Source organism: Typopeltis vanoorti, chromosome 6 (genome assembly GCF_054136105.1).
Source record: "Typopeltis vanoorti isolate ZY-2024b chromosome 6, IOZ_Tvanoo_1.0, whole genome shotgun sequence".
In the NCBI taxonomy this organism is placed as follows: domain Eukaryota; kingdom Metazoa; phylum Arthropoda; class Arachnida; order Uropygi; family Thelyphonidae; genus Typopeltis; species Typopeltis vanoorti.
In genome coordinates this window covers 56,691,101-56,704,445 of record NC_143554.1, presented here as the reverse complement: position 1 = coordinate 56,704,445, position 13,345 = coordinate 56,691,101, and the positions used below count along the sequence as shown (strand labels likewise).

General features: G+C 34.0%; 1 protein-coding gene across 1 annotated transcript in view; it reads right to left on the bottom strand.

Annotated features, from left to right (window-relative positions):
• The window catches only part of lt (vacuolar protein sorting-associated protein light), a 356,245-nt gene that overhangs the window by 131,023 nt on the left and 211,877 nt on the right, over positions 1-13,345 (bottom strand). The gene's annotated exons all lie outside the window — the stretch shown is intronic.

Below are 13,345 nucleotides of genomic sequence, written 5' to 3'. Positions count from 1 at the left end.
AACTTGAATAAATTAAATCCCCTAACATCTTTTATTCTCAAAAGGAGTACAATGATCTGCTTTAGCCTAACTTTTTGAAGACTAGTTTAAGCAACCAGTCTAAATCTGTCAAACATACATTAACTGATTTACTAATACACACACACCAACTATTGAATTAGAAACTTTTATTTAATAGCATGTTGGACCTCCTTTAGCCCAAATTACAGCACACATACAGTTTCGCACAGATTCCACAAGGTATTGGATTACATTGTCTACAACATAGCAGGAATTCAGCAGACAGTCCTTTAAATGGCTAGATTTGATGGAAGAGGACTTTGATCCCAGATCTGTTTTTCTAAAATGTTCCATACATTCTCAATGGGGGTTCAGATTTGGGCATTGTGGTGGCCAGGGAAGATGGTGGAAGTCAATGAACCATTGCTGAACAATTCTTGCATGATGAACAGTTGCAGTGTCATCCATATAACAGTTGTCACCTGCTGAATGAACTTGATCAGCAACAATGTTCAAATATCCCTTAGAGGACACCTGACTATCTGGCAATATCAGGGAGCCCATTCTATACTAACAAAACATGCCCCACACCATGACATTACCTCTAGAACTTTGAGTTGTGTTTGCAAAACAAGCTGGGTTCATGGGGCTCCTGCCAAACTCTCTGACTACCACTGGTACAGAACAAGGTGTACCTTGACTTGTCAGACAACATGACATTTTTTCCAATCTTTTAGTGTCCCACCACTGGTACAGAACAAGGTGTACCTTGACTTGTCAGACAACATGACATTTTTTCCAATCTTTTAGCGTCCCGTCACAATATTTCTGACACCACTGTAGACAAACGTTCTGGTTCTTCACAAAAACCAGTGGTTTCCATATAGGCATGTGACTGCCAATCCAGATCCTCTTTAATTCCCTGTGCATAGTTCCATGAAATATGGGCTGGGAACAGCCTTCATTAAATACTTCAGTCAATTGCTGGACACAAAGTTCTGTTTGCCCATACAGGACTTCTCAGATGACAGTGATCTCATTCCTGAAGACAATCTTAGAACCACAGTTATGCCTCTTAGAAAAGCAATGCAGGTTATTTTTCCACTGATTTAACCCCATGGATATCTCACCTTTTGAGAAACTAGGACAGAACTGCTGTTTTCAAAATTATACTCCAGCTAGATAGGCACCCACAAGCTCTTTATGACTCTAAAAGATCCTTTGTTTTTCCCATTGTGATCAGGACTTCTGACGATTACTGACCAGCAGCATTTGCCTAGAAGGGTTGGTGATATATATGACCAAGTATTTTGCATACACTGCTTAAGTGATGTTTATGTAAATCTGTATAAGGGTTTCTAATTTAGTGGCTGGTATGTGTACACACACACACACACACACACACGACATTTCAGTTTCAATTTTTTTTTTCAGTGGAATCTTCATGTTAAACTAGTATTTGTGAACTATCTTCATAGTATAGAAATTCTCAACAGTAATTTCAAGTTATAAAAAAAAATTATTTACCTTTTGAAATATGCATTACATAAAATTGATTTCTTTTTCCTGGTGATGTATACATAACTGCCTAGCAATGTTTCTATTTTATATTATTTAATTTAATTATTATTAATTAAATAATTGAAAGTTTATTTTTCACTTGGTTAGACTATAATAAATTTAGTTCAATCCTTTATCCAAGTGTGAGCAAACAGAGCTTGCACCTGAGAATATCTTCAGGACTGGGGTAAGGTAGTACAACACCGGGCAACTCATAGCAAAGGTGGACCAAACTAACATCACTCCTATCTCAGTATCTCCCATAATGCAAAACACATCTCCTTGCGGATAAGTATAATGTTATACATTAAGGGAAGGGCCACTACCCAGACTAGTTTCGACCTTTATTGAGGTCTCTTCAGTGGGAGCCAGGCCTAGAAGTGGAGATATCAGGCAGAAGCAATGGCGAGGTCATCTTTACCTATAGGAGTTGCCAAAAGGTGTGCCACCTTTTTATTAAATTACTCTGGATTTAGAGAAAGATGTTGAAAGTTTATTTTCACTTGGTTAGACTATAATAAATTTAGTTTAATCCTTTATCCAAGTGTGAGCAAACAAAGTTTGTGCCTGAAAATATCTTCAGGACTGGGGTAAGGTAGTACAAGACCAGGCAACTCGTAGCAAAGGTGGACCAAGCTAACATCAGTTACCCCAGTCCTGAAGATATTTTCAGGAGCTAACTTGGTTTGCTCACACTTGGATAAAGGATTAAACTAAATTTATTATAATTAAATAATTATCCAAATATTGATTGGGTAGCAGCAGAATCTCACGAGAAGAATGAAAATGTGTTTATTGAGCTGTTACAGGACAACTTCCTCAAACAGCATGTGACAGAAGAAACGAGGGGTTAAAGAGTGTTAGATTTGATTATAGTGTCACAGGGACTTTCAGTTAAAGATGTAACTGTTCTGCCTCCAGTTGGTGACAGTGATCATACGTTACTCACTTGAGAAGTGACTAAGTTTATGTATGTTCCATTCAGAAAAGACATGATGAACTACAAAGCAGGAAATTATGACCAACTGAAGAGTATACCGAGTTCAGTGGAATGGAATTGGTTGCTGGATGGTAAACATTTAAACAATACTTAAATGATGCGATATCAGATTGTGTTCCAAGAGTTTGAAGAATAAATAGGGTAGGAGTCAAATGGATGTGTAATCGTACAAAGCAAGAGATTTGTAAAAAAAGGATGATGTGGAAGGAATACCGTGTACATAAGGATGATGTCCTGTTATGAAAGTTAAAAGCAGCAGGCTAGAATAGTCACAACTGTTGTACAGAAAGCAAAGTCTGAGTATATAAAGAAACTGGCTCTGCGTGCAAAAGACAACCCACAAGAATTCTATCAATATGCTGCAATTAAAAGATAATACTTTTGGATTTTGCTAAAGCTTTTGACAGAATACAGCATGGTACACTGTTGCATAAATTGGAAAATATGGATTTGGATTATAGAATATTAACTTGGAATGGATGCTGACTGACAGATATCAAAAAGTGGTATACAGGGAATGTGAGTCTGCAAGATTGAAGGTAACTAGTGGGGTACTACAAGGATCAGTGCTTAGTCCACTGTAACTCAATCTGTATATTAATGATATTGGGAAGGATTTGATAAGTGACATACAGCTATTTGATGATGAAAAGACATGTAGGGTAATCAGGAATGCTGGTAATATGCAGTACTTGAAGAATGATTCGAATAGGCTGGAACTGTAGGCATGGGAAAATGGATGTCAGTAAATGTAAAGTCATTCACTTCAAATTGATTAGATATCCAATGTCGTATTATATTGGTGGGATTATGCTGGAAGAAACTGATGAGGTTAGGGATCTTGGAGTGTTAGTAGATAGGAAGTTGAAGTTTAGGGGCCAGGTAGCAAAGATTGCAAATACAACTCAAAAGATAATTGCAATGCAAATGAATGTAAAGATAGGGATGTCATTTTGCCTTGTTACAAGGCCTTGATAAGACCTCGCTTGGACTACTGTGCACAGGTCTGGCCACCTGGTTTCTGTCGTGATTCTGATATAGCGGAGTGTTAAATTGTGAATGAAAGTATTTTGTAAATTATAATACTGCATTCATATTTAACATAATCCTTCATGTCATAAGCAAGACTTGTAAATATTATTTGTTGTTAGTCTCTAGCTTATGTGTTATTCATATAGTTGCCTTGAGTTTTGTTTGTTATTATTTAATAATATAATCTTAAGATATGTAATAGTAATAAAAAGACTGTATAAAAATATCATTCATTTAAATTACTTTATTCTGTAAAATTTATTGTAAGAAATTGTGTATATAAATTTAAATGTACTTTATATAAACTGCGATATATGTTTTTTATTATTGTAAATGAAAGTGAAAGTAAATTTAAGGAATTCTGCTAATGAGATTTGATTGGTCACTGTCAAGGAAACGGAGTTATTTTTAGGTAGCACATGATTGGAGCATGGAGTACTGTATACAAAGGGAGAAGCGAGTTGTTATGAGCTGAACTGGGCAGAACTGGACTTTGGCAGGAAAGAGAGAACAGAGTTAATTCGTAAAGAAAAAAAAAGAGTAAAAAGGAGAAGCCCTAGAGACAGCATAGAGATAGTTAGTGAGTGGCAGAAGGGGAATTAATATATGCCAAAAATCGACTAGTATCAGAACTTCTATGGGAGTTCTGATACTATGATAAACTCCAAATGGTTAGTGGAAGAATAGTGCAGAACTGAAGTTAATACACAGAAGAGAATAAGGAATTAGTAGATAACTTAAACCAAGTGCATCAAGACTTGAGTATTTCTGTGTCTAAAATTCAGTTATTATAGTGGAAGATTTCTTTGAATTATGTTGCCATAAAGTATAAGTCAACAAGAATTTCAAATGTGCCTATGTGAATTCGATGTGTAAAAGCTGTAGCCTGGTAAGAATTGTCCTTTCCATAACTGTATGAAGCAATAACAGTTAACTCTGTCGGACATGTTTTCACCTTGGCTGTAGATTATATCAATTAATCGTTGGATGTAAGATGTATTGAAGTACTTTGCCTTCGAAATGATAAGCGCTATGTTGTTCTGTTAAGTGTTAACTGACTAAGATAGAGTATAGAAATATCTGTCATAAGATTAGATATTGTTACATTTGGAAAGTTAAACTTTTAAGAACTATTTTCAATTTGATTGACTGAGCATAAAGAATTGAAGGGTGAATGTTTGTTAGTTAATGGATTGTAATTATTCTGAATACTTTAAACTGAGCTAATATATTTATGATTTAATTCATCTAATTGGGTAGAGAGAACTATGTAAAAGAATTACTGATGCTTTAAGAATTAAGAAGTGTCGATATTAGCCATAATCCTCAAACCTAAATAAGAAATTACTAACATCTGAATATGAATTTTTGTAATTGTTCAATTTGATAACCTTTTGCAGATAGTTATACTTGAATGTATATGTTGTACTATTCCATGTTAAATGTTTTCTTTTGTTGAGTTAAACTTGGTGTTGGGCTGATTTTCTTTCATTGCACCACTGAGAAGAGTAATCGGACCTTTGCGGAAGCCTTAAAAGCTATTAATAACCTTGGCATGAAGATAAAGTGATAATATAAGTAAAGTTGATGATTGATTCCTCTATATTATTTATACTGATCTGAATATAGGGTGGCACAGTATAATATAATTTTTTTTATATTCAGATGAGCATCAATTAACAACTAACTAAGAAAAACGGAATTTAAAGTGGTAAAGATAAGATTAACAAACCAACAAAAATGGAACAGTCAGTTAGGTGGGACATTCCAACAGGAGAGAGTGCAAAGGAGAGTGTCAAAAATTATATCAGGATTGTGGAATACCGATTCTGAAGACAGATTGAGAATTTGTAGACTGCAGACACTAGCAAACAGGAGAAAGGAGTGATATGAGAGAAACTTACAGACTTCTGAAGGGGGAGTCATACAGGATTTCAATTGATATCATTTTTCAATTTGTGGAGGGTGGAGAAAGGACGAGAGGGCATTCTTGGAAGCTAAGAATAAATGTCACTAAAAAGAGGGTAATGGCTATATTTTTGTCTCACAGGGTGCTGCATGATTAGAATGGATTGCCATTGGATGTTGTAAGTGTAAGCAGTATGAATGAAGTCAAGAATAAGTATGATAGCTGGTGCATGTAATATGTGGCCTCCCTCGATGAGTCCCTGACTCCCTGGAGGTCACTCTTAATAATAATAAATAAATAACCCTACAATATTCACAAGAGCAGCAAAACCAAGCAAAACAATCATTGCAATCAGTTTCCCACTCATTTAACTCCAAATTAATGCTGCATATAATTATGAACTAATATGACAACATTTTCTACAGCTGTTTTTTTTTTAATTATTTTATTTTGATTTAATTATATGTTGCTTTGAGAAATAGGAAAGATAGCAAGAAAGAAAACTTTGTAATGTTTTCTACTTATCAATCAGATAAAAGTTTTCAATTATTTTCAAGTGGTCAATACAAAAGTGAAGGTAGAGATTCCATTCTTGTTCTACCCTACAATCATTCAAAATGTAATCAAACTATGTGTAAACACACACACATTGTTACTTTGCAAAAATGACATATCCTGCTGTAATATGACACATCACAAATTTTGTATCAATGACCTATTGGCATATCAATAGGTTTCAATAAAGCTTTACAATTTCTCATTTCCAACTTTTTATCCAGAGATTTCAAAAAAGATTAAAGGACTAGTAAGTTTTTCCATGGAAATGAATTCCAAAAACTACAAGTAATTTTTTTTTTTGGGGGGGGGGGGGGTAAGAGAACAAAAAATATATATATAAATAATAATAATAACAATAATCTTCAAAATTCTCAGAAAAAATTTACCTTATCAGTTGTTTTGAAATACATTGTTAGGACATTATACTATACTCAGTGCTACAATGAAACTAGTTTTGTTTTGACATGCAGTAAGGGAGAATTAGAGTTACTTGAGTTTATTCACTAGAAATATTATTTTTAGAAAAATAAAGAGAGTGAGAAATACAAATAAAAAATAAGTATACATGAAAAGAACACAACAATTTGTTGCTTGCTTATTTGATATGCAAATAGGAAAGCACAAAATGTGAAATGTCACAGATAATGCTTCTAATTTTAATTTTTTTTTTTCCTCTAAAAGTAATGTAAACCAAATATCTACACCTTTTCTTCCTATGATCTCCTTTAAGGTTAACAACCTTGTTCTTTCTATGTCATGGACACGTTCCATGGAATTCTCTGTGGGTCATGGTAGTTGGCTTCCTCTCTTTGAGCTTCACCATCAATGCTGAAGTGCTTCAAGGCTCTGTGTCCTATCACCTACCCTTTTTCTCTTGTTCATAAATGACCTACTTACTTACAATCACCACTAATCCTATCCACAGCTTTGCTGACAATAGTACTCTCTGCTCATCCTACAAGCCATGCAGTACTCTGACATCCCAGGCCACAAGATCATCTACAACCAGTGCATTAAAGATTGATCTTCATACTATCCTTCAATGGGATGAGGACAACCTTGTCATGTTCAATGTCACCAAAACACATTTTGCCTTTTCTCTCACAAAAGAGATCTCAGGCCCATCTACCCTTACTCTCAGTGATACACATATCACCAGATAAGATCAGATCTCTCTGCTTGGACTAACATTTACCTCCAATCTCCCCTGGCATAAATACATTACATCAACAGCCTCCTCAGCATTCAAGAAACTAGGCATTTTTTTCTTTTGTTCAAAAGACTATTTTATACCCAACCAACTCCTAACTGTATACAAATCGCAAATCCACCCATGCTTAGAATACTGCTCACATGTTTGGTGTGGTTTACCTAAAACTTCCCTTGAAATTCTTGATGCCATCCAGAGGTTAGGCCCATTAATGATACCTCTCTTACAGATTCTTGAATCTCTATCTTACAGATGCAGTGTTTCAGCAATGTCAGGTACTTCCATGGTCACTGCTCCAATGAATTGGCAACTATCATACCTTCACTTTCAGTTAACCTGTTAATAGAAGAACAGCTAGTGCCCAACATCTCTTTAATGTGCAACTGTAAGCACACCAAACCTACTTCTCCTCTTCCTCTTTTATTCCATCTACCTCTGTCCTCTGGAAGAGCCTTCCTCATGAAGTATTCTCAAACAATGATAACTCTCAGCTTTTCAAAAAAAAACAACAATCAGCTCATATTTGAGGTCTTTTGACATCTCGTGTATGGGATCAATATAAAGGACTATTATGATAAATGAACAACCATTAAAACTCAAGTTGCTACTTATTCTCTAGAACAGCTACATAAAAGTTACTGTCCTAACATAGCATTTGATAACTTATTAACATTTTCATATAGAATTACCCATTATCAAGTTTCAGAATTTCTGTAATAGCCGTTTTCCTAGTTACCATTATAACATAAAATGCTTCATAACTTTTTACTGTTTTTCTTTCTATATGAAAGATTTTAAACAGTATTCTAAATTCTCATTTTGAAAGTCCCTATTTTTCTAGTAACCATGTTCTTTATTACTCACACATGTGTGAAACTTATTTTACACTTTATGAGTAATGAAGTAATATTACTCACACATGTGTGATGGCTTCCTCTCTTTGAGCTTCACCATCAATGAATATGATTTTCATTTCATCATGAAGTGAGAGAAGCAGCTACCATCACTTTTGTTCATCACAGCACTTCATTTGAAAATGGTAAAATCTCATTTTTTCCTCTCCCCATATTAGGACTTTATCAAAAACATTAAATTACAATTCTTATTTCCGATATATGAACTTCTAATCAAGTGAATCATTCCCCAAACTCATTTCACTCAATATTAACGTCACATGTAAACACAATATAAACAATGCACAAAAATGCATTCACAAAATGTGTAAAAAATTCCTACGGAATTTTTTCAATATGTGGCCAGTAGAAGAAAGAATGATTATGGAAGGATGGTAATAACTGGTGAAAATAGAGGAATGATAACTGCTGCAGAGGATATAGCTGAGGTATTTAATGAGCAATTTATCAAGGTATTTCATTCTATTTCATTATATTTCAGTGGGAAAGGAGGTGGAACTGTTCGTAAGTGAGCAGGAGATATATGAGGAAGTTAATAAATGTGATGTAAATAAGGCTGTATGACTTGATTCTATTTCACTGTTTTGAGGGAATGGTTCCAGGGAGTTAACAACAGCTTTTACATATTTTTTTAATGCGAGTCTTGCACTGGGCCAACTTCCAAAGGAGTGGAAAGAGGGGAAAATTGTTCCAATTCATAAGGAAGGTGATAAAACTAAGGCTTCGAATTACAAGCCAGTCTGTATGTCTGGTGCTCTAGCTTAAAGTATTATAGCAGTTAGGTAGCACTAAGATTCAGGAGTCGACAACAGAAAAATACTCTTTGGTGGCAAGCATGGATTTGTTAAAGGAAGAGCGTGGTGTAGCAATTTGCTTACTTATTATAATAAGGTGACAAATGCATTGGATAAGGGTGATGCATACACAGTGGCATATATTTACATTTTGCAAATGCTTTGATAAGTTACCACATAACAGTAGATTGGTGCACTGGATTGGAGACTGGCTGGCTGATAGGTATCAGCTAGTTGTTTATGGAGGAGTGATATCTCAGAAGAGGAAAGTTACTAGCGGTGTACCCAAGGGGGTCTGCTTTGGGTGCACTGTTTAATTTGTATGTAGATGATAATGGAAGAGGTCTGAATGGTGATATGCAGTTGTTTGCAGATGATGCAAAGACAAGCAGTAGAGCAGATGCCATAGCTTTGCAAGAGGATTTTAATACACTGGCTGAATAGGAGGTAAATGAGTGGGATGTGAATTCAATATTGTGAAGTGTAAGGTTTAAATATTTGGGAAGCAGAGATGCGACATAGAGTACACAATTGGTGGAAATATCCAGGAAAAGGTAGAGGAGATGAGAGATCTTGGAGTTATTGTGGACAAGGACCTAAAATTTTGGGGGAATATTGCTAAAATTGTGATGACAGTAGTGGATAATGGGAATGATTCTTAGTTCTACAGGTCACTGACTTGTAGAACTAAGAATGTTGTGGTTCCCTTGTATAATATATACAGGCTATAGTAAAAAACATTTTTGTCCAAATTACAGCACACTTTTTACCTGTTTATACATTTGTATAAAAACTTTTGCCAACATAATATTTACGTAATATTATTTATTTTGCTGTGTATGCTAAACTAAAGTGCCACTAATTGCTGGTAACATGACAATAATTATGTCATAAAGTAGTGTGAGCTGGTTGAATTAACATGATCAGTTATGGTTGTCTCAGGGGACCCTGTAACCCCTAGAGAGCGCGTCCCCTGGGTGGCGGGTAGGGGAGCCCACCATGTGTGTGTACATGCGCGTGCGTGCGTGCGTGTGTGTGTGTGTATATATATATATATATATATATATATATATATATATGGTGGGGTGGTCCGAATATACTGAATAAGGACTCGTGGACCAACAGGGCCATCATCTTGATTGTAAGGGAAGCAGCACTCCCATGGACCCCTAGCTGGATCTATCATCTCCTTCTTCTACTTTGAGGAAGACCCACTTACTTTAATCTTTCCTATAAGGCCTTATCAGCCAACTCTTCTTACTTTATGACCCTTGTGCTATTAGAGTACTCGAGGGCCATGGAGTCTTTTCATTTCTGGCCTTACAACTATGTCCTCTCTATAAACCTCTATATTTCTTCTATAATCTACCCTTCCCCTTCAATATACCCTATTCCTCCTATGGGTTTAAATTTGGAAGAAGGCGAGTTCAGAAGCCTTAAGGTAGCAGCCCTACCACTGAACTATTCCATCGTCAGGCTAGTCCCCTGACATGGAGAACATAACCATACTTGTAAGCTGACAGAAAAAGATAATCGGATTGAATCTATGGGAAACGACCCTGGAATGGAAAAGGGAAAACAAAAATGGAAACGACAAAATATAATACACATAGCAAACTGGAATGTAAGAGGAATAGCATATAAAAAAATAGAATTAGACCAGTTATTAAATGAAAGAAATTTTAAAATAGCAGTAATCACTGAAACAAAAAAAAAAATTAAAAGGAACTATGAGAACTGAAAATTTTAATGTGATATACAGTGGAGTCGACAGAGACCAAAGAGCACAAGCAGGAGTCATGATTTGGATTCATAACTCCCTTTCAAAACAGTTAAAACGTTATAAATTATGGAATGAAAGAATAATAGAAGCTAGAATAAAAATAGATAGAGGCTATTTAACAATAATTTGTTTATATGCCCCAGAAGAAGGAAGAGAACAGGATAATATTGATTTTTATAATCAGCTACAAAACATATATAATAAAATAAATAAAAATGATTACATAATTTTAGCAGGAGACTTAAATGCAAGAATTGGAAACACGAAAATTAATAATAATATAGGAATACATAGAGAACACACTCTAAACAGAAATGGTAAGAAATTGATTGACTTTGTAGTTTATAATAACCTAAAAATAATGAATTCCTTCTATAAACATAAAGACATACATAAATATACTTGGGCAGCAAGAGGATGGAAATCAATATTAGATTACTTCATATTAAATGAAAAGACATCAAAATTTTCACTAGATGTTAGAGTTCACAGAGGATATGAAATAAGCAGTGACCACTTCCTTGTTAAAATAAAATTAAGATTACCACTTAAATGGCTACAAGTAACAAGAACAGAAAGAAAAATTGAAACATTTGTTTATAAAACTAGACTATTGAAGGACACAAAATGTACAATGGCTATATGAACAAAGAATTAGCCAGTATCTAGATAAAATAAAACAAAATGAAGAAATAGAAATAGAATGGCTTAATATAAAAACGATACTAAATGCAGCAGCAAATGAAAGCTTAGAAAAGACCAAAACATTCAATAAAAGAAAAAAAATGAAGATCTGGGATGGTACAATCAAAGAAATAATCAAAAAGAAAAAAGAAGCCTCTCACAAATGGTTAAGCAGTAAAAGATTAGAAGATGAAATAGAACATAAAAGAATAAGCGCCATAGCTAAAAGAGAAGTGAGAAAAAGACATAGAGAATCATGGAATAAATTTGTTTCTAATTTAGAACATGATTTATATAAAATAAGACCCAATGTATATAAGATTTTGAAACACCTAAATGCAGATACCAAAGAAAACATAAAATTAAAAACTGAATTGAAATTAGAAGAATTTCTAAATTACTACACAGAACTGTGGACAGACAAATATTTTAAAAAAGACAACTGGCAAACAATTAACGAAAATGAAATAACTGAAGAAGAATTAGAAATCATCTGAAAGAAACAAGAAACGGAAAATCACCTGGAGAAGATAAGCTAGGTTCAGAACTATATAAATACGCAGGAACAAGATTCAAAGGAAGACTCTTATTATTTTTAAATAAAATTTACTCAACTGGTATCCCCCCAATAGAATGGAAAAAAGCAATTGTGATTCCTATCTTTAAGAAAGGTAATAGAGATGACCCTAAAAACTACAGAGGTATCAGTATACTAAATTCATGTTACAAAATATACAGCAGAATCTTAAATAACAAACTAATGAAATATTCCGAAAACTTTATTCTAGAGGTACAAAATGGATTTAGAAAAGGACGATCATGTATAGACCCAGCCTTCTGTCTAAAATTAATAATAGAGAAAAGAAGAGAATATAATTTAGAAACACATATTGCATTTATTGACTTTGAAAAAGCATTCGACAAAGTTAAAAGAAACATATTATTTAACATATTAAAAGAAAGACAAATACCAAATAACATCCTAAAAGCTGTCACAAGTATATATGAAAATAATCAAATACAAATAAGATTAAATCATGAGCTATCATATACAAGAGAGATAAACAAAGGGGTCCGACAGGGATGTCCCCTCTCAGCAACTCTTTTTAATATCTACTTAAATGAAATAATAATAAAATGGAGTAAAAATTTACATCAAGGAATTAAACTTTCACCTACAGTTAACTTAAACACTCTCCTCTTTGCAGACGACCAAATAATAATTACAAATTCTGAAGATAACTTACAGAAAGCTATTTTAAATCTAAATGAGATATCCAAAGATTATGGTATGATAATATCAACGGAAAAATCAAAAACTATGGCCTTTAAAGGACAAGATCCAGCAAGAACTAAAATAGTATTAGATAACAAGATCTTAGAACAGGTGAATTCATTTAACTACCTAGGATGTATGATCACTTATGAAAATGAAAAAGATATAAACATAAAAATTGCAAAATATTTAAAAATAACAGGAGTAATTAGCTCTATATTTAAACCAAACCTAGTTCAAAAACAAACCAGGCTAAAAGTATACAATACATTAGCCCTACCGGTCTTAATGTATGGAAGCGAAATCTGGACAATAAAACAAAAAGACAAACAAAGATTAACAACAGCAGAAATGAAGTTTATGAGAAAAACTGCAAAGTATACCCTATTTGATCACAAAAGAAACGAAGATATTATGAAAGAATTAAACCAAGAACCAGTAATTGAAAAAATTAAAAAATATAAACATAGATAGATGGAACACGTTCAAAGAATGAAAACAGAAAGATTACCAAAACAAGCCTTAAAGTACAAGCCATTAGGAAAAAGAAAACCAGAGGATAAGGAACCATCCACCAATACACATAGTGTGCATCCAGACAGAAAGCTGGCAACCCAACTACAGA